Source organism: Chlorocebus sabaeus, chromosome 21, assembly GCF_047675955.1.
Source record: "Chlorocebus sabaeus isolate Y175 chromosome 21, mChlSab1.0.hap1, whole genome shotgun sequence".
Lineage (NCBI taxonomy): Eukaryota > Metazoa > Chordata > Mammalia > Primates > Cercopithecidae > Chlorocebus > Chlorocebus sabaeus.
In genome coordinates, this window is record NC_132924.1 from 89,445,724 (window position 1) to 89,468,265 (window position 22,542).

The window sequence follows — 22,542 nt, forward strand, 5'->3', positions numbered from 1 at the left end:
ATTTTACTATGACAAGCAATTAATATTTGTTGGATGAATGGTCAGACCATCCTGGAGACTATGAAGGCATGGGGTGCCAAATTTCTGCAGTGCCACTAATAATGCCATGAAGAAAATCACCTAACCCACTCTGAAATAAATTAAAGCATTATTAACAACATGCTTGCCATTTGTTTTTCTTTATAGACTTTATTTCTCTCCATGATTTTGTTCTCCAACAAAACATCCTCGAAGGTACCCGTTTGAACTTTTGTTAATGTCAAAACATGAGTTTCTCTAATGAAAACTTTAGCAAGGACTACCATGGATGTTTGATATACATATTTTTCTTACTTGAATAATAGCAACCACATGTTGATACAGCTATTAAGGAAAAAGAAGTTTTTCCAGCAGCTGTTGACTTCATCAATTCCTCTCTGTAATGAGTCACTCAAACTTCCACAGAGCTAGCAAAGGATAAAATAAAAGAAAGTTGCAAGTAAGGAAGTCGGGATTATTTTATTGTGATGAAAGAGGAGTGGGAAGAGTTAGGCAGGGAGAAAGTGAATAAAATCAACTAGAATGAGAGATTTGATTCCATAGAAAATTGAGTAATTTGCGTGTCAAAAAGATAAAACTATACACTTGCCTAGTACTTTGACAACACAACTGAAAAGCATGTGAAAACTGGCATAAAGGGTGGGGTATTTGCAACAGGAAAAAGGCAGTCATTTTTTTAAAAAAGCAACAGCTGCCAGTTTGAGCCACTCTTCAAATGGCCAAGAAAGAAACCTACTCCTCTACTTCAGTTGTATCAATATAATGCCAACCATTAATGAGATAATAACTATCCCAGGCACCAGTCAACGTCCTTTTGAGAGGATGTTTCTTAAACCCCCCATCACATTGCACAATCTCTTGGAAAAGGTGAGATTTAATTAACTGCCAACTGTGAGACAGAAAGTTCTGTTGACTGTATGACACAAGTAGGCACTCAGTAAAGTACATAGCACAATATGCACATTGATTAATATAAATTGGCTTCAGAGTGACTTTGTATTTTTACAGTGATTGTGTTTTTTGCCTCGTTGCCTTTCATATTGCCTGCTAAATAATAATAACCTTTATTTATTGAGACATACCACACATAAGGCAACATGCTAAGCATTTTGCAAATATTACTGACAACAGCCCTATGTGCTATGTGTTATTATCTAGGTCAAGTAGATACTATTGCTCTGTTTTAGAGATCAAGAAATAGAAGCTTAGAGTGGTTAAATAACCAACTCCAGGTTGCCTAAAGAGTTTAATACCCATGACTATTAGCTTCAAAGTTATTCTTTATAGAGAAACTCACTATGTGCTCGGGAGAAAGTGCGTAAGTGTGACACCATTTGACAATATTGCAATAGCATTGTGTGTCATCGATGGGAAAAAAAGAAGAGTGAATGATTAAAAGCCATGCAAATAATGTATTCTCTAGTCCAAGTTTCTGTTAATAGTTGTTCACGTTATTCCTTCAACAGGCATTTATGGAGCAACTATTTGGTATTGCAGGGATCAAAAAGATAAGCAAGACAAAGGTCTTTGTCTTCATGGAAGCTCAGTGAAGCCCCTACAAAGGCAACTCGAAGATGAAATTATTATTTTGCTCTTTTTCTGTTGAGAAAATAACTTTTTGTAGAATAAAAATTATTGACAATCAATTGTACAGTTTAATACAGTGGCTTTAAAACTGTGCCTTATAGAATCCCAAGGTATTGACCAGCTCCCCTAAGATGACAGAGGTGGACTAGGGAAAGGGTCAGTGACATGGTGTCTACCACTTTCCCTCAAACACACAAGTTCTGTTTTAATTTCTTTTCATATTAATTTTCAGCATAACATTTTGTTTGACTAAGTAGTTCTATCAAATAAAATTTGAAAACCTTTGATTGACTTGGTGAAATAAATACATACTTTATACCAACTTAGATCTTAAATGAAATGTTGGTGCTTGCTTTTGTAATTATCACTAAAATGTGTTCTAAAAATAATTTTTGAAGATGCAGGCTTCACAGAGCAGATGACCAAACACAGAAAATATCTATCAGAACCATGAGTAAATACCAAGTAAAATATATGATAGCCTTGTAAACTCTCACACTCTTGGTCCAACAGAAATGAAAAATTACTTGAGTGGGATGAGTAGGAAAAAAAATGGTAGAGTCATTCAAATTCCAGAGGAAGAGATGAATTTAATGGTGAGGCTACTGGCATTGGGACAAATATCAGGGATGATTTCAAATATTACTCAGTCACAATACAAGTAAAATATCAGCCTTCAGTATTTTCATTGGACTAGAACAGTTTCCTTATATCCTCTTATTTCTCTTTCAAGCTTCAACCTTAAATAATAGGCCATTGTGTAGCAGAAAAGAACTTTAAACCTAGAAGTAGAAATCTATAATTAAATCCTCAGCCAACTTAAAAACCAGCTGTGTTACCCTGGATAAGTCCCATAGCTGGACTGCATTCTCTAAACCAGCAGCTGTAACGTTTCCTACCTCATTAGAGTGTGGTGTGAATGAAAATGTGAAAAATGCCTAAAACAGAGCCAGACCTTGTATGAATTAGAAAGTTTCAGGCAGCCACTCATACCATCACCTTGTCTCACTCTTTCCAGTGGCCCAGGGTCACTTACCTGCTTTTCTTAATACACCCCAAGCCTTCCTCTTGCCTCTCTTTGTAGAGCAGAATTATTCTTGCATTCATCAATATGGATTGAGTCAAAAGTTTTCAAGATCTACCTGACCTGTTATTTCAAGGATCCATCATCCTCTGACTTCCATTTTTTGTATTTCTAGAGGCATGGTTTCAAGGGGGACGTCTGACTGGCTCAGGCTAGATCCTGATTAACTCCTCCTACATTTGTTGTCCATCCTGATCCAGTCAGTGGCAGCTAAGGGAGCTCAGTCACCTTGTTTGAAGTTTGCCCAATCAAGGGGCCATGGAAGGAAGAGGAAGTTAATCTGAGACAGGGTTGTGACAGGCAGACCAACAAACATGTCTGTTTATAATCTAAATATTCATAAAATTCCAATCCCCCAAATTCTCCCACATATGTATGCTCTTGTATTCCCCTGAGATAGGAAGGGAGGCATGCTCACAACCCCATTTTACAGATGAGAAGAATAAAGTTCCAGGAGTACTGGTCCTTCCATTAGGGTCACTTAACGAGCCACTGGTGGAACAAGAAATAAATCCAGATTGAGAGCTAAGACTGCCTTGTCTCCCATTAACAACTAAGGCTGCAAAAATTTCAAAGCATATCTCATGTACAATAAATACTGCATCTGAATCAATTGTAGAGACAAAGACAGAGGCACAGAGAGAAGACAGATCTATCCAAGGTCACTCAAGTGAGGAAATAAATCAGCTTAAAATAGACTTCTGTCTCAGCAGCATTGTGCTTTCACTCCTGGGCAACTTCCTGCCTGTACAGTAACATTGATGCCAGCAAGGAAGGAACCTGAGGGTTAAATCCTTGGCCCCAGCTCCAGATAGCAATAGAGAACCCCACCCCCATAATTCAGTCAATAAATAGATGTCCCTTTCACACAAGTTTCAGAAAACACAGTTAATATACAGCCACTACTCACAAATTAAATGAGTTATCTTACTGTAAAGGGCATAACTATTTCATTACCTTTGCAACTTAAATGAAATATGCTAAAGGTAGAAGCGATACAAAACAGCTGCTGCCAGAAGTTTCAGTAAAAGATCACTGCTGGGCACCCTTATAACCGTGAGGCCATTAGGAGATTTAAAGGTCTCCTTCACTTTCCCATGGTAGGGGGTGAGGCTGCACTGAGAAACATCACTGGCATGAGGTCTAATTGCCTGCCCTATGATTAATGTTGCCAAGTGAATTCAGAAGTTGTCATGGTTCTCACCCTATGGTCCAGGCTCATTTATAAAATAGAGCAAAGGGAGCCCAGTGCTTTGAGAATGTCAGTGCAAAATTATAATAATTACTTATTACATGATACAGTTGTTAAGGTATTTTCTGTGTTGTTCAAAAAAAAACACAAGCCATGTACGTTGGTAGAGAAGACAGAAGAAATATGTATAACTGTGTTTTCCTCTTGTAACTTTCCCAGGCAGAATTACTCTGGTCCTGAAAGCCTTGAGGCACTTTTTTCTTGTCTCCATTGAACTGTAAACTACTGGGGTTCAGAGAGCAATTTTTACCTTTCATTGTATCCATAGGATTTAGCATAGTGACTGGCATAAGAAAAATCTGCTAAACTAAAACTAATACCCTGTTATAGAATTTCCATGATGTACTCTAAGTTCATGCAATAATTGTAAGTTCTCAAAATGGAGGGACCAAGTCTAGTCCCTTTGTATCTTTATAACTCAGCAGCTCTGCTATCCAACAGAACTTTCTGCAATAAGGGAAATGCTTTATTTCTGTTTGAGGAAAAGGAAAGTTCTTAAAGAAATGTTCTTCCTTTAAGAATCTATGTCTACACTATTCAGTAAGGGCCATTGGCCACTTGTGGCAATTGAGTGCTTGAAATATGGCTAGTGAGAGTGAAAAACTGCATTTCTGATTTAATTTCAATTAATTTCATTTTAAATCACCCCTTGTAGCTCACAGCTACTGTGTCAGACAGAGCAGCACTGGAGGCCAAGTGTGGTGGCTCATGCCCATAATCTCAACATTTTGGGAGGCCAAGACAGGAGGATCACTTGAGCCCAAGATTTCAAAACCAGCCTGGGCAATGTAGAAAGACCCAGTTTCTACAAAAAAATTTTTTAAAAAAGTAAATTATCCAGGTGTGCTGGCACAGGCCTGTGGAGGATCACCTGAGTCTGGGAGGTCGACGCTACGATGAGCCATGATCACCCCACCACACCCCAGTGTGGGAAACGGAGCGAGATCCTATTTCAAAAAAAAAAAAAAAAAAAAAAAAAAAAGAGTAGCACTGGAATCTAGGCTGATGCTTGGCATTCAGTAGTTGCTATTTGAACGTTTATGAATGAATAAATGAATGAATGACTACAGATACCTAATCCCTCCACAAACCTACTTCCCACCAAACTGCTGTCAGCTGCAGAGTGCTGCAAGCATGCGATATGTATTTGGCCAAGTTGAGGTTAAACATGTAGCCTACAGGAAAAGCGATTTGGTCATTCATTGGATGTTGCGAGGAAAGTCTTTTATGTCTAATTTGAGTGATGTATTTCAAAGTAACCACTTAAGATTAAGTCATCCATAAGCCATATTTTCACTCCACATCTTACTACTAAGTGCAGAGTAGTCAAGTGGAAAAGCAATGGACATGGGTATTAGTTACACTCAACTGTCTACTAACTGATTGACTTTGAGGCTCAATTAACATGCGAAGTGTTTGACTTTTCTTAGTAGCAAAATGGGGAAATCCTATGTGCCACGCCTCCTTACCAGAATGTTGTCAAAATATGTTGCATGAAAACATCTAATGCTAAGCAAATACAGATTATTATTAAAATATGCTACTCACTTCAAATTATTTTAAATAACTATTATAGTAATGGTGCTTGTGTTATTAACAAATAATTGAATATATGTTTCCTTGCACAGTTAAAGACATGCATGTGCCCAAAGAAAGGCAAATTAGTTTCTTCCACTCTAAGAAGATTTCCATTTTTTTTCTCTGCCACTTCATATCTCAGAAGGTTACATCTCTTGCTGGGCAGTTTCAGATGACAGTTCTACAACGATTCCTCTCACCTATCTCATTGAATGTGACCGTCAGCATAAGTAGGTTACATTGTAGGGACTGTGTTTATAGCTAGTGTTGGCATGTTATTTTTCCAGCCACCAATCCAAAGAGAAGAGTTCACATTGTGTTTCTAAATCACTTCCTGAAGAGTGATTTTACAGGATTCTTTCAGAAATAGAAGGAATGGAAAAAGCAAGACCACAAAGTAATTTGGAGAGCATCCAAGATCGGTAAGACACTAAAAGTAGGGGGGCTCCACAGCACTAGGAGCCTGTGCCCTGATCCCTTGCAACACCCCAAGATGTGGTAGGATCTCAGCAAGATACAGCCACCTAGTGTTCCTAAAGAGGTTAGGCTGTGAGCACTGGGCTCCTAGACTTGGCAATGACCCTAGTGCCTCACAAAGGCAGCTCCAGCAGAGCCTCCATCCTTAAAGAATAGTACAGCTTTGAACACTGAGCATGTCAGCTGTAATCTTTGGGGACCAAATAACAGGCCTTTCACATGGCACCGAGAGAGGAACCATCCAGACAAAGCTTGACCTTTGCACCAGTGAGGCCGATTGGAGGCTTGGAGCATATTAAATTTATTTAGAGAAAGGAAAGAAATGTAATATTACTCACATCCTGTGTTTGAAAGAAAAATCATCCTGCCCACTTAATAACTGTGCAGGGCTGCCTTCCACGCCACATTTTTTACACAGACCATAGGGACGTCTGTGTGACTTTGTGATTCACCCTTTGTCACAGCCCCCACCGCCATAGAACTGTGAGGGCTGAGTAGGAGACAAGTCCATTTACACTCACTGGGCTGCGTTCAAAAACCAGTGTTTCTCCTTAACTAACCCTCAAGCAATTATCTCAGATCAAGTGAATGGACCTGACTGAAGCAAATTTGGCTGTTCACGAGTTTTAGGTTACTCTGGCAGATATTGATCACCACCAGCAGCTAGGAGCAGGTGAGAACTCTAATCCTCCTCCCCGACAATCTCATTACTGGGTGATGAGTTATATTGAAAGCACATTTGACCAAAGATGCCACATGTTGGAATACTCAAATCAACTAGCTAAGCCGACACAATAAACGCAGTGAAATCCCAGGCAACAGCATGCACGAAACGGCCACTCAAGGTAGATACATCAGTATTCTGGTGAAAGGTTCAGCTAAACTTCTGATCAGAAGTTGAGCCACAGGATTCTCTGTTGAGCCACTGAATGAAGCCCTGGTCCGAGAACGGCCCTGTGAAGAGGGTAGGCTGTGGAGCTCTCTCCAGATTCTTACTGCCTGTTGTTTACAGAAGGAAGGAATTGCCTACATAATATTTCCCGCGTATTCACATATCTTAATCACCACTCATTTCACCCATGAATACTTATTTTAGCATCCCCTATGCTAACTAACAGGCTTTTTTTTGTGTTCGTTGGAGATAAAGCTATAATAGGGTGGCTGATTAGGGTCGTTCAAACGCTAGCTGAGGATCCCTGAGTGTGAATTCCCTAGCTGACTATTTTGAAAGTTATCCACCGCTAAGCTGTCCTCTAAAACACAAACACACACTTATCTATTAGTTTTAAAGGACATGAAATAATTTACTTGAAAATGTAATAGTACTGTTTCCTCTTCAGAAGAGTTCTCCCTCTAAAGGGCTGAGAGGTTGGAATTCTTGCATTTTGTCAGATACAGGGCTTAACCTTAGAGTCCAGTGTATTCCTTCACTGTCTTTCCTCTAAGTCTGCCAAACAAGTAAGCCTCTGGTGAACCCACAGAGCCAGCTACAGATAACCACACGTGTGAAATTGTAATGCACATACCACTTACGCACAGTCTGCTCCTGGTCTTACCAGCCTGCCAAAACATACATGAGCCATTCTTAACAGCAAGTGCAAACCCAGGAGTGTTATTTCAAACCTTCAAGATCCTCCCATCTTCTAGTTACCTCATTGCTCCATTTGACCCCACAGCGTTTCTACTCCATGGAATGGGGACACCTGGAGAAATCCACACATGGGGCCTAAACATCCTAGTACCCTCAATGTGTTGATTTTTTTCTTTCTTTTAGAAGCAGAGGATGGTAATAAATTGTGTTTCTAACAACAAAGGTCACTGCATAGCTATCAGCCCTATGTGTAGACAGCCGTGAAACACAACAAATAATACTTTTGCAAATCTCCTCTTTGAACATCCTTTCCTTAAGAATCCTGTTTTGCGGACCTGTTGTAAACTATGTGTCTCCTTCATCTGATGTTGCTCAAACTGTGAGTGCTGACCTAGTGTCTTAGTCTGTTTGAAGTACTATAACAAAAATATCACAAACTGGTTGGCTTATAAACAGCAGACCTTCATTTCTCACAGCTCTGGAGGCTGGGAAGTCCAAAATCAAGGCACCAGCAGATTCGGTGTCTGGCGATGGGCCTCTTCACAGAAGGTGGTCTTTCTGCTGTGTCCTCATGTGGTAGGAAGTGGTACAAGAGAGTTCTCTCAGGCCATTTTTGTAAGGACACTAATCCCATTCAGGAGACCTCTATCCTCATGACTAATCTCCCAAAGTCCCCACCTCCTAATATCATCACCTTGGGGATTAGGAGTACAACATACGAATCTAAGGGGGAGACAAACATTTTGACCATAGCACCTATTCTAGAATTGTGAAATTGGCTTTCATTTATTAACAAAAATATAACTGAATAGAATGTAAGAGAAGAAAAGAGAGGAGAGGAGAAATAAACATATAGATCACAGAAGGCAAGGGTAATCAGATGAGTTTAATAAGACATTTCACATTTATGAGAGTATGTATACTGAGTTGTAATGTAAAGCATATTTCTTAGTAAAAAATAATATTTAAAAAATGTATAAACCACTACCACAATTTATTTGGAGATGAATTTTCTTTGGGTCTCAAATAAAGTAAAAGAAAGTTCTAATGTAAAGTTTCTTTTTTTTACTTTTATTTTAAGTTCACAGTTACAACTGCAAGTTTGTTACATTGGTAAACTTGTGTCACAGGGGTTTGTTTTACAGGTTATTTCATCACCCAGGTATTAAGCCTAGTACCCATTAGTTATTTTTCCTGATCCTCTCCCTCCTCCCACCCCCTACCCTCCAAAAGCCCCAGTGTGTGTTGTTCCCCTTTATGTGTCCATGTATTCTCATCATTTAGGTCCTACATATAAGTGAGAACATGAGGTATTTGGTTTTCTGAAAATTTCCATGTGTCTATCAAGATTAGCTTGGGAGGAAGGTTGAGAGTAAATGTTATCATGATTCCAAAACATCTGCTTGGGGAAACATTATTTTTAAAGTATCAGAATGACTCTCTCATGCAGCCCAGGCTATTTTCTGGTAAAGTGACATCCTAGTTAGCCTTGTCACAGAAGCAGACCCTAAGGCAAGGATTTGCACACAAGTAATTTGAGAAGAAACTGGAGTATCATCAGCTGGGAACTAGGAAAGCAATACAGGGAAGGGAAGGGAGCTATAAGGTAACTATTAAATCTGCTACCATGGTCAGGTTATGTTGGTGGGAAACCCTGGGGAAACAGCACCTACTGCAGAATGATCCCACTCAAGGGGCAAGAGAACAAGTATTTATTTCCAAGTGGCAAGTTGGTAGAATGCTGCTGCCAGGGCAGAGGGTGAAGATGGTGAGTGTTAATTCTCTGGTACTTCTGGCCTACCTGCTCCTGGGCAGAGCAGGCAGAGAAATTTTTGCTGTTCTGTGGAGAGAAAAAAGACTATGGACCCCACCATGCAGATACTGAAAAGAACAAAGGTAATAAATAAACAGAGCACTCAAGGCATCTGCTCAGGTGGCCTGATCCTACAGAGACTCCTCCAAAAGTCTGGTGCATCCTCTACACCCTTGTCCACTCACACGCACCTTGGAGGGGATGCTTTCCTGGACTAAAGACCCAGATGTATCTGAGGGTGGAAAGTAGCATAAGTAATGTTGGTATTGTTTTAGTACTAGTTTTGGTAGCAAGTGAAGAGCAGATAAAATTTTCTTGGTGGTTCCAAAATGTCCACCACTTTGTAATAAGAACAAAGTCTGCACAGATCCAAAAGGAAAATTCTAATTTTTAGCAGATTAGAAGTCCCTCATGCTAGTTTCCCAGGCTCTAAGCTATTAGCCACATAATCCAACTTTGCCTGCTTCTTGTCCCTCCCAGATTTAGCAGTGAGCCTGAAATTCTGCAGGGCCATGAGCGCCTGCACAGCTTCTGAACTTTCCCTCTTCTGGCCTCACTTTTCCTGAAGCTGAAGGGAAAGGGATAGCTGACTGCCATTCCCACAGCTTTAGACCCTTCTTCTCACTCTCTTCGCCCTGGGAAGGGAAACTGAGTTGTATCAGTCCTGCTGCCTGGGCCCCTGACACCATGATAGGGAAGAAAATCTGCTAAAGATCTATGGTTACTTGGATTCACTGAGCTGAGATGGTCAAATCTAATGCATCTTCACATCCCGTGCTGGGAAACGCCCCACCTAAGGGAGATGTTACTTATAGATGCAGAGCAATTCCAGGGACCTACCAGGGGACTGGTAGAGCCACACTTCCTTAATCATAGAATTACAGATTCACCTGGGGCTCATGGCTCACAGGTTGCCAAGTTACCTCACCAAGCAAATGTGATGAAATTACCAATACTGGTTTAAGTCTGTGGTGGAATAGGCCACAAAGTTCCTGAGATCTCTCTGGCTTCTGGCTTAGGGACTCGACCACTATGTCTACTAGATTCAAGGAAAGAGAAAACAGGTGTGTGTGACTCTGCATTCCTCAACCCCAAACAGTTGAAGAAAGTGAAGACTCAGCTCCAGGTTAGTTCCACCAAGTCTGGGAGAGCATAGAGATTCCCCTCCATCAGGTGGTATGGCCTAGAATTTGATTGTACACATCACATCCAGAATATTTGTCCCTGAGCACTTATCCAGAGCCCAGCCTACAGCTTCTCCCTCAGTTAATTGTATTAGCCAAGGAATCATGACTGAGTTTCTGCCTTGGAGTTGCTGAGATCTCTCTGGCTTCTCCCAGGATCGGAACCTGTTTTTTTTTTTTTTTTTTTTTGAAACGGAGTCTCGCTCTGTCACCCGGGCTGGAGTGCAGTGGCCGGATCTCAGCTCACTGCAAGCTCCACCTCTCGGGTTCAGGCCATTCTCCTGCCTCAGCCTCCTGAGTAGCTGGGACTACAGGTGCCCACCACCTCGCCTGGCTAGTTTTTTTTTTTTTTTTTTTTTGTATTTTTTAGTAGAGATGGAGTTTCACCGTGTTACCCAGGATGGTCTCGATTTCCTGACCTCATGATCCGCCCGTCTCGGCCTCCCAAAGTGCTGGGATTACAGGTTTGAGCCACTGCGCCCGGCCCAGAACCTGTTTTAACCCAGAACATTTGGCTGTGACCTTCCTATCCTGCAACACTGCCTGGTTCTTCCAAGTAATGCCCAGAAGACTGAACCCTATTCTCCATGTCTCTGCCACTGGCCTCTTCAAACTACAGAGACTCTCCTAGAAGCAGGTACAGCTCATCATCTGACTTCAAGACTCCCAATTTCTGGAAGACCAGCACCTGTGCTTGATCTACCAGGGTCTTGACATTAATACCAGCCAAGCTGAGAAGTGGACTTTGGCCACTGAGGCAGACTGGCCAGTTCATGCATGAAAATCTTTTACCTTTCCTCGTGGGCACACAGCTAGATGACACTGCCTTTCTTGCAGTGACCATGTGCCTAAGATCTGGCACTAGAATCTGAGCAGAAATTGTGTGCTCTATTTCTGGACTTGGACCATGAAAACCTCATGTGTGATTCTACACTCTTCATCTATTTGTTGGCTGGATATCTAGACCAAAGGCATTCATGAAAACCCCGTGTTGAGAGGACACAACGTCTCTCAACTTGGGTCCTCAAAAGACTACACAGAGGCCAAGCGTGGTGGCTCATGCCTATAATCCCAGCTACTCGGTAGGCTGAGGAACGAGGATCGCTTGAACCTGGGAAGCAGAGGCTGTTGTGAGCTGAGATCATGCCACTACACTCCAACCTGGGGGACAGAGCAAGACCTTGTCTGAAAAAAAAAAAAAAAAAAAAAAAAAAAAAAAAAAGACTACACAAAGGAAAGTAAAATCCCCCATAGCCTACCCCACCCTCCAGCACTAATGGGCTTTTGCATGCAAAAGAAATTTCCATTGTGTGAGTCACTACTATTTGGGGGTTTATCTGTTACAGCAGCTGGACTTATATTATCCAACACAGTCACCCATGACCAAGGCTAGGCTCCAAGCCAAGTGAGTGACCCCAGCTTGTCTGTAGCTTGCTCCCCTCTCTTTCACAGTTGTAGAGGTCCCAGCTCTCCATACTGCCCAAGGAGACAGTTTGAGATACGTGGGCGAGTAAAAGGGTGGGAGACATGGGAGATGTTTCTCAAGGGAAAAACTTTGACTCTTCCATGTTTTGTAATCAGGAATTTTCCATGGTCGCACAGTGAGTCAGAGGAAAAGCCATGATTTTCACCCTCCCTCTGCTGGGGCAGCTGTCTTCCTCCAGGATGGGGTCTAAGCTCCATTCCTAGGAAGGAGGGGGGTCAGTAAGAAGAAGGGTCATCAACTCAGGATACTACCTTCTCATGGAAACCACTGAGAAGACTAAGCACAACAGCCACACACAAGTCAGGAAATTTTCAATCAGCTGGACAATCCTTTTTTGTTTAAATATAGTATTGTTTCATCCCTCTCCCAAGTGATTTTATCCCTTCAATATTTTTAATGTCATTAGAACTGCCCATTCCCATCATTTAACCTGTAAACTACATTGCCCAACTCATTGGTACCAAGAAGCAAGTTGAAAAGTTCCGCCCTGTGGTGTCACAGCACTAAGTGCTGCCACCCAAATGCATAGCAAATTCGTTAAAGACAGGAAAGAAAACAAGCTCTAACTAGGCTTCTTGAGGCTCCCAATGCTGCTTGGTCACCACAATCACTGAGTTTCCTTCAGAAAAGGGTTCATGCAGCTCCCGAATCTAGCATGTCTTCAGGGAATTTAGGAATGTTTCTTTCATCAGCCCTACCCTGAGGGGAAAGATTCCTCAGAGCAATGTAAAAAACACAGGGCAAAGAAAGAGGAGGAGGCTCATGACATGTGGCAGCCTTTCTCTACAGAGAGTGGATGGGCCTGAGAACCAGTGCATTGCTGGGACTATATTTAGTTCATCCAGTGACATCTTTGCGCCTCAGCGCCATCTCTCATAATAGCAAGGGACTGTGAGACTGAACGTTTTTCTCATTGTACCAGGGGTCTGACTCACCAGTTTTAAAAAAATCTGAGAACAATGAGACCCAAGGGGATAACAGAGTTCCAAAAACAAAAAACAAAAAAAAGAAAGAAAGAAAGAATCAAGCATTCCTGTAGGTTGAATAAAAAGACAACAGTCCTGGAAACATTTTCTAGGAAGTCTCCAATATTTTCTAGGAGGTCTCCAATAAGCAATTTTTTGCTAGCACAAAATTCTAAATTGTACCAAATACTAGTTCATAATTTCCATTGAGTTCTGAAAAACATAAGCCTATTTTTACAATGAGTGTTTGAAACTGAAACTGTAAGTGCTAACTGGAGACCAGCATGTGTCTCACTGCTGTTTGCCTTTGAGGAACTGACTCCAACTTGCAGGGGTGCCACATTCAAACCAACAGGTGGCCTCTTTGAGTTAGGTCTTGACTCCCAAAAGTTGTTAGAGACATGCTGAATATTGTTCAACCAATTCTCTTCTAATTCTGTGAATAGCTTACTACAGAGTTTAACAAACTTTTTCTAGACCAGATAGCAAATATTTTTTAGGCTTTGCAGGTCATATGGTCTTTGTCACAATGAGTGAACGTTGCCATTTTGGCACTAAAGCAACCAGAGATAATAGGTGAATGAATGGGCATGGCCATGTTCCAATAAAACCGTTTTATTGGGGGAAAAATAGGCAGTGGGCTGAATTTACCCTGTGACCGTGACTTGCTAACATTTGACTCACTACTTGCCAGTACCAGCGTTGCTGACACTGGGCTCACAAATACCACCCAGGGCTTCACCCTGTCCTATGACCAGAGCCACCTCCACCCCCATCCCAGCAAGCTATCTCAAAAACCTTCTCCTGGCCAACAAAGACCAAGAAAGAAAAAATTAATCTATCCCTGTATTTATATCAGTACCACAAGGATTATTTTTTTAAAACTCTAACTTTTTAGGAAACAAAGTGACTAGAAATCTGAAATTGATTGCATCTTCAAACTTCTTTTAAGTTTGACCCCAAAAGAAGAATGAAGTTTCTTGAAACTCCTGCATCCACTGACAGGAATTGGAGTCTTAGTCAATTATCTGAAGTTAGACCTTTGTAACACCTGGTTTTCTTGATTATAGATAGGCCATGTTCCAGGACTATTATACAATATTCGGTTTGCAGGAAGTACCAAATCAGAGTTGTGAGAAGAGTTTGTGGCACTGGGGGCCTGGTAGATTCCATTATTTTGCCTAAAAATCAATGTTAACGTCAATGTCTCAAAAATTAATGTCAATGTTGAGTTAACCACCCAAAGTGTGGATGTTTCTACTTGCTTAGTACCTTGTAGAGTTTCTTTGGAGAAATAACAAAAGGAATTACCTACTTAAGAATGGTACACAGGCTTATAAGTAACTCATGTAGGCATGTATAACTAATACATTTTTTCCCAAGGACATGGTAAACTCTTCCAATCTCAAGTAAAACCTCAAAATCTAGGTCCTGGTTCTGGCTCTTTTCACAGAGTAAAGGCATGGAGTTGGATGAGAAAGGTCTTTTTCTTAAGGCAGGGTAACTTTTATAAGACAGGAATTCTGGAAGGGGCCAGGGCTTGATGTTAATCTAACCCACATGCAAAGGGCAGGTACAAAGTCAGGCACACCCAGCCTCATATGCACGTAGGACATGACAACTGGAAAAGACGTCAAGAAGTAACAGACTGTCCAGTGGCATTTATCCTGACCAGGTATATCTAAACCTGTCTGATTTACCCATGGTCAGTAGTCAAAAGAAGGAAGCAAGAGCATGCAACTGTATTCACAGCAACCACCTGAGAACCTTTTCTCATTGCTTCCAGCCCTACCTTTAGTTCCTGACTTCCCTAGCTCTGCCTGTTTTCTGAACCTTCACGTTCATGGAAGGTAGAATTGAGGAGCTATTAGAAAGCCAGGTTTGTAAACTGTGGTGGTTCCAAAACCCTAGGTACACAGTAAAATCACCTGGGGATTTTATAAAAATCCCAATACCCAGGCCATATCCTAAGAACATTAACATTAGGCCATATCCTAAGAACCTAAAAACATTAGGTTTTCTAGACGTAGGACCAGGTATTAGTCTGTTCTCAGGCTCCCAGAGCCACTGGGTTAATATCAGATGGTCTGAGTTCGAAGTCCAGTATAAACAATTACCTATTCTCTCTCTCTCTGTTTTCTCACCTGTAAATTGTGATAATTATAGCCTCTAATTTATAATATTGCAAGGATTAAATTAGTTCATTCACATAAAAATATCAGCACAGTTATTAAATGTTAGTTCTTAGAACCCAGTTTCCTCTTCCTGACTTCCCAATTTTGCATTTCAGTGCTTTCCAAATCCTTAGCTTTTCCTCATCCTCCCTGTCCTCCTGTATCAGTTGCTCTAGGTATGCTCTTGGGGACAGCCTAGTACTCCAGGCTGTGTAGTGGGCACCCTGGCCAGGATCACCCTTGCCCCTGGACAGGAGTTGGAAGGTCAAACACCGAGGAAACACTGACAGAGGGTGGTAACAGAGAGGGTGACCCACTGTCCTAAACTGCCCCAGGACTGAGGTATTTCCCAGGATACAGGACTTGGAGAGCTAAAACCAGGACAGCCGCAGTAATCCAGGGCAGTTGGTCACTCTAATTGGAACAGATAGTCCAAGAAATCAATGCAGGCAGGGGTTATCTTTAGGAAAGTCACTGAGCAGGAAGTCAGGGTCTCGAGGTTAGACTCCACCCCTACACAAGGATAAAGTGAAAGAAGAAAAGGAACGGCAAGAGCAAGGCAGGACCCCAGTCCTACAGGCAATGAGCCAGTGCCTTTTAAGAGACACAGCATCTCCGTTAACAAAACTGGCAAGATGGCAGTATTATAAGGTCAAGGCCCAATTAGCGTAGGTGGCATGAGTGTTGAGCTAAAAATGCATAAACCCCTAAGAGTTCAACAAAGCTGAACTATATAGGAAGAAACCTCAGCCTCAAAGAGATGCTGGCTAAAGCACTCTGCCCTGCATGATGTACTCTTGACCTCTTTTTTCCTTTCTATTTAACATTTTTTCAATTGTGGTAAATATATACATAACATATTTACCTTCTCAACCATATTAAGTGTACAGTTAGTATATTCACATTGTTAAGCAATTTCCAGAACCTTTTTATCTTTCAAAACTGAAACTCTACCCATTAAACAACTCCCCATTTCTCTCTTCCGAGTCCCTAGCAGCCAGAATTCTAATTTCTGTTTCTATAAGCTTATCTACTCCAGATACCTCATACAAGTGCAATCATGCAGTATTTGTCTTTTTGTGACTGGCTTATTTCACTTAGCACAATGTCCTCAAGGTTCATTCGTGTTGTAGCATGTATCAGAATATATGTTGATGTGGTTTGGATCTGTCCCCACTCAAATCTCATCTTGAATTGTAACTCCCACAATTTCCACGTGTCATGGGAGGGTCCCAGTGGGAGGTAATTGAATCATAGGGGCATGTCTTTCCTGTGCTATTCTCATGATAGTGAATAGGTCTCGTGAGATCTGATGGTTCTATAAGGGAGAGTTCTCCTGCACAAGCTCGCTCTTGCTGCATCCATGTAAGAAGGACCTTTCACCTTCCACCATGATTATGAGGCCTCCCTAGCCACATGGAACTGTAAGTCTATTAAACCTCTTTCTTTCTTTCCTTTTTCTTTGTGTGTTCTAATTGCCTTTTCTTTTTTATTTTACTTTAAGTTCTGGCATACATATGCAGAACGTACAGGTTTGTTACATAGGTATACATGCACACATATGTTTATTGCAGCACTATTTACAATAGCAAAGACTTGGAACCAACCCAAATGCCCATCCGTGATAGACTGGATAAAAAAAATATGGCATATATGTACCATGGAATACTAGGCAGCCATAAAAAAGGATGAGTTCATGTCCTTTGCAGGGACATGGATGAAGCTGGAAACCATCATTCTCAGCAAACTAACACAGGAACAGAAAACCAAACAACACATGTTCTCACTCGTAAGTGGGAGTTGAACAATGAGAACACATGGACACAGGGAGGGGAACATCACACACCGGTGCCTGTTGGGGGGTGGGAGGCAAGGGGAGGGAGAGCATTAGGACAAATACCTAATGCATGCAGGCCTTAAAACTTAGATGACAGGTTGACGGGTGCAGCAAACCTCTTTCTTTTGTAAATTGCCCAGTCCAGTCTTGGGTATGCGTTTATCAGCAGTGTGAAAATGGACTAATACATATGTCCTTTTAAAGACTGACTAACATTCCATTCTATGTATACACTGCGTGTTGTTTATTCATTCCTCTATCCATGGACATTTGGGTGGCTTTGCCCTTCTGGCTAATGTGAATAACACTGCTATGCACACGAGGGTACAGATATCTCTTCAAGACCCTGATTTCAATTCTTTTGAGTCTTCACCCAGAAGTAAGATTGTCTTGAGCTCTTCTTGGGTTCTCATCCTGAATTCCTTGCCTCTGTACAGTGGGACACAGAGCCACCCTCCCCACGGAGGAGCTCTCCCCTCTTGCTACCACTACCATGACAATCGTTGCTGCCTCTTTTGTCCGTTCAAACACTTGGGCTTGGAGTGTTCATTTTCTCTGCATTATCATCCATTTGTTCACTAACTGGGGAAATATTTACTGTAAGTCTGAGACCTGAAGACGGAGAAGATGATGGCCTGGTGAAAACTAGAGGAAGAGAAGAGCATTCAGGGTCCAGCGAGTGTGGGTGTGAAGATTTGGCTTACACTTGTTAATGTCCTCTCACCCTCCCTGTGTTTGTACTCCATCCTCTTCTACACCATGCTGTATGCATCTCGGTTTCCAACAGAGTCAGGGACTTCAGCTGGTACCTTCCCAGTCATTTCACCGGGAGCAGGCTCTCCTCCACCTTCCCCTGACCCCGTGGCCTCACCACCTCCTGCAGCCCCGCACTTGCTTATTTCTGGCCTGACAAAACGCCCAGTGGATGCTCTGAGTGCATTGACTCTTGGAAACAATGATTCTTCCTCTCTGCTCCCCAGTAGAGTGAGATGGGTTCTTTATCTTGCCTAAGTTTTTTGAGGCACGCAAGAACAACCACAAATGCAGAACTTCCCTGGAAACTTCCTCTCCATTAGGGGAAAGCAAAATCAATTCTCTCTCTCTTTCTCCCTCTCTCCCTCCCGAAGCCTCCCCACTGCCCTCCAAATTTTTCACGTTGACAAATCAGACTGGAAGCCTGTATGACAGCCATTTTTCAGTGTTTAACAATAATTCTCCCTACATCATCTACAAGTTATGTCTTCAACACACACAGACAGTTTCTAGGAGGACAAGCATCGTCCAGGACGTTGCTGCTCACATTAAAGGGCAGCATCCTGTCCGCAAATCACACTCTCCAGTCTGCCCCCCCCCCGACAAATCAAGAAAACTTACAGAAAATTGGCTTATTGCATTTATCATTCCAGTGTTTGAGGATGTTTTAAGTTAATGATTTCCCTTTTTTTTTTTTTTTTTTATTGTGCCAAAATCTTTTTCAAACACAACGAAATAAAACATGTAGATATAGGGTTTCATTTCCATTGGTTGTCTGAGGCTGAAAATGAAGAAGCCACTAGCTCAATGCTGACTTTTAATCTCGTTGTGTGAGACCTTATCAATGTTTCCAAAATGCAGATTTAAAAAATAGCTCTGGTTAGGCTTTGAGAGGATATTCTGTGAATTCTAGTGCATGCACTGCCATCTACTGGACATTTATGATATAAAACTAACTAAGCTGGTAGAAATAAGTGCATTTAATCACTGAAGGCTCTGTAGAAGAAAGACAGTACAAATGACATTAATGTTTAGAAGAAAGATAAGTATCTGGATAGATTAATGAAATAAATAATTATAATATGCAGGCACAACAGTATTCCTGTCTGGAATTTCTCGTTACTAGAGAACTTGTATTTTCACCTGCAGAGTAATGTTTGTCACTCTAGTGAATGCAGAACCACAGCATTCATGCTAATAAAACCATTTTCAAATTGTGGTTCCTTAATACGACCAGGCACAAGAGGCGACTCATATCGTCCTTCATGTGGTTGAATTAAAGTAGGTATATGAGACTTCCCTTAGGATATTCTGTCTAATCATATATTCTGAAAAAAAATATGAGCATACTGTTATGTACAGTTACAGAACTTTAGCAGTTTTTAAGAGATTTAACTCAATCACACCCACAATGCTGAAATTCTCTTAAATAAAATTTAATATTCATTTCAGAAGGCAACGCAGGGTTTTATAGCGTATTGTGGCCATTATTTAATTAGTTATTTTTGTATAATACTATTAAACACCTACTTAGGCGACATTTCTACCTGTTTTTCTTCTGGATACATAAGGGTTATCCCTTAATTGGATGGTAGAAAACCATATGGATTTTGCATTTTAAAACATACAGAGTAACTAGTTCTGAATATTTGACGTACATATGGGAGGGATATTCTTTTTTTTGCACAGTAATTTGATAATAAGGCAGAAGTTTGGGAGCAGAGTAGGCTTAGGTGTAAAAAAGATAAAATTAATTATAGATATTACACCCAACCTTTATAAATCACATGTCTTTTTACTTATTTTAGGCCAGACCTCCCTTCCATGCATATGCATCTTACTAAGAGAGATGCTTTCAACAACAATGTAATAAATTGCTCCCAGTCACCTTAAGCCTTAATTCTTAGAGGCCTGTGTGTGTGTGTGTGTGTGTGTGTGTGTGTGTGTGTTAGAGTTGTTTATCAGAAGGCATTAGTCTCTTAAATGAAGCCAACAGAAGAAATCACAACAGATTATATGCTAATGAAAGAGTTAAATAACTGAAATTTGTTTCAGCTGCAAGAGCACAAAAGAAAACATAGTGAATGATAAATAATTTGGAATTAGTCAACTGGGATGAGGTTTCTATTTAAAATCCTTGAATGGGACCATTATCCTTTTAACAAAGAAAAAAAAAGTCTGGATTTTAAGAAAGCTAAATTTTTTATTGATCCATAATGATTGTATGTATTTCTGGGATACACGTTGGCTTCATTGAAGAGACTAATTCCTTCTGATAAATGCATACAATGTGTAATGATAAAATCAGGGTAATGGAGATATCTTTCACTCACTTATTATTTCTCTGTGTTGAGAGTATTCCAAATCTTCTAGCTATTTTGAAATATACAATAAATTATTGTTAACTATAGTCACCCTACTCTGCTATTAAACACTAGAACTTATTCTTCCTATCTAACTGTGTTTTGGTACCCATTAACAAGAAAGCTAAATTTTAAGTTAAATAAAATTAAAGGATATTGTCTAAGTATTTTATCTTTTTTAGACACCATAACAAATAGAAAATAACATATTTTTATATCTCATGACACTCCCAGCTTTTGTTTAAACCTGAACTCTCAAATGCAGAGAATTAGCTTAGAGAAATAACTGCAGGGGTTAGGCTTTGAAATTGATCTTACTAAGCATGACAGCATGTTCTCAATGGTTTGCATGTTTCAATCTTTGTTTGTGAACTAGAAAAAGCATCCTTCCTTAAATTCAATTAAACCAGACCTACATAGCTGAAACCCTGAGAGAAAACACAATTATGGAATCAATCCCAAAGCACTTGTGTGGTGAATTCAGGCAAAAATGGAACTGGTCAATGTGAAACAAGATTAATATACAGCCAATCAGTAAAGAAAGTAAATTAAGTATATTGGTGAATACCACTCCCAAATTCATCAAGAAATTCTCACGTTTCCATACACTATAAATCTATATTATCTAAGACTGCAGCCTCTAGACACATGTGGCTACTTACATTTAAATGAATCTTTCATTAGACAAAATTAAAATTTAGTTCTTCAGTCTCACTAGCTACATTTCAAGTGCTCAGTAGCCACATGTGGCTAGTGGTTAAGGAGTGGACGGCACAGAGCTAGAATATTTTTATGATAACCAAAGCTCCATTAGATGGCGTTACTATAAATCAACAAAATCTTATCTCAATTCTTTGTTATAACATAAGTTTGAAGGAATTTCACATAGTGAAAGAATAGCCATACACCTCCAAGTAACAGCTGTTTCATTTTCTGGTTTATTGGGTGAACATATTCCAAGCTTCAAAATAGAGCTGGCATACATAACTATTGCTTTAAAAAGATAACGCACAGGGTTCCAGAATTGGAAAAGACCTAGAGATAAATCATATATTCCATATGTTCCGTCATTCTCATCTTACCACTGAGGGCAGGCAGACTGAAAGAGGAAAGTAACTTGCGCAAGGTCATAGGAACTGTTGACCCACAATGATAGGACCCAGCTCCCTGCCTTCAGGTCACATTGAGTATTCTAAACACCAGTAAGCTACATCTATCCTGAGACTATATGGTAACCTGAATACATCTCACAAGTTATGTAAAGAAACTAAGAGGAATAAAAAACGGAGACTCAATATACTGTACACTTTATGTGAAATACTTAGCAGTACTCAAAATTAACACTAGGTGTCAGATCATCAGATTTGAAAAGTTAAACCTGATGAACTCGGAGATTCTCTGTTTGATTAAAAACAATCAAATCCATTGCAAATAATCAGATCCATTATTTGATTAGAAATAATTACATCCATTGCAAAATGACATGGCATGATAATTTTGATTGACTTGGTCGTCCTCGGGAACTGAAGCTATACAATCAGTTAGGTCCCTGCTTCTGATCTCTTCTGATTCTCTTCTAAGAAGAGAATAATATTTATTTTTCATAAGTCTAAATTAATTTTTGCTAATTATTTGGGGACATTTTTAATTGTTCTCTGCATTTGAGAAGCCAAAATGTTCAATTCTCCTTAACCTCTTAAGTCTCTTAAAGAGACTTAAAGTGGCATTATACTTTATCTTCTGATGTGTGCTTAACATCGTTACCATAACACAGCTCCAGTACAAATATTAAAAAGTCTTTGCTTTAGATAATTTAAGGAAAAGATGCAAATGAAAGGCAAGAAATAGAGATTTAACCCCCGTGTTGTCAAAGAACGTAGCAAGTTGAAGAGGAGGGAGATAAGGGGATGGGTTTAGGCGGAGGAAAACGCGAATCTGGGGCAGTGCTGATCAGGAGATGGAACTGGCTTGAGGGACACATGGCAGAACAGGCTCTGAGCCCAAAGTCAGGTCTGGGGCTAAGGGCAGAGTGAAGAGGGAAGCTTGGCAAGAGAAGGGAACAGGAAGGAGTGTGGGCAGAGATAAGGACCGCAATCTAGCCAGCCGTGACTCTGCCCCTCCCTCTGAAGAAGAGAACTTTATAGAAGGGAAATCAGGGGACAAAGTCAAGGAAAGAGGCGATAGATTTAGAAGACCTTGAAGGGAAAACGAATCCATTGTCATTCTGGAGAAAATGGGAAAGGTAAGATTAAAAGAAATCAGACTTCAGAGCACATGAAGAATTTCCATGAAAATATTCAACCAAAATATGTGCCCATGAAATCACTTTCATTTTTGAAAAGAAAGGGAATTCCACAAG

The 22,542-nt window shown here is 40.5% G+C and overlaps 1 long non-coding RNA gene across 1 annotated transcript in view; it reads right to left on the reverse strand.

Moving 5' to 3' along the window:
- The window catches only part of LOC119626214 (uncharacterized), a 126,139-nt gene that overhangs the window by 7,753 nt on the left and 95,844 nt on the right, over window positions 1-22,542 (reverse strand). Inside the window, exon 3 of the long non-coding RNA XR_012090401.1 lies at window positions 334-446. This is a non-coding gene — a long non-coding RNA (uncharacterized lncRNA). The remainder of the gene's footprint in view (window positions 1-333; window positions 447-22,542) is intronic.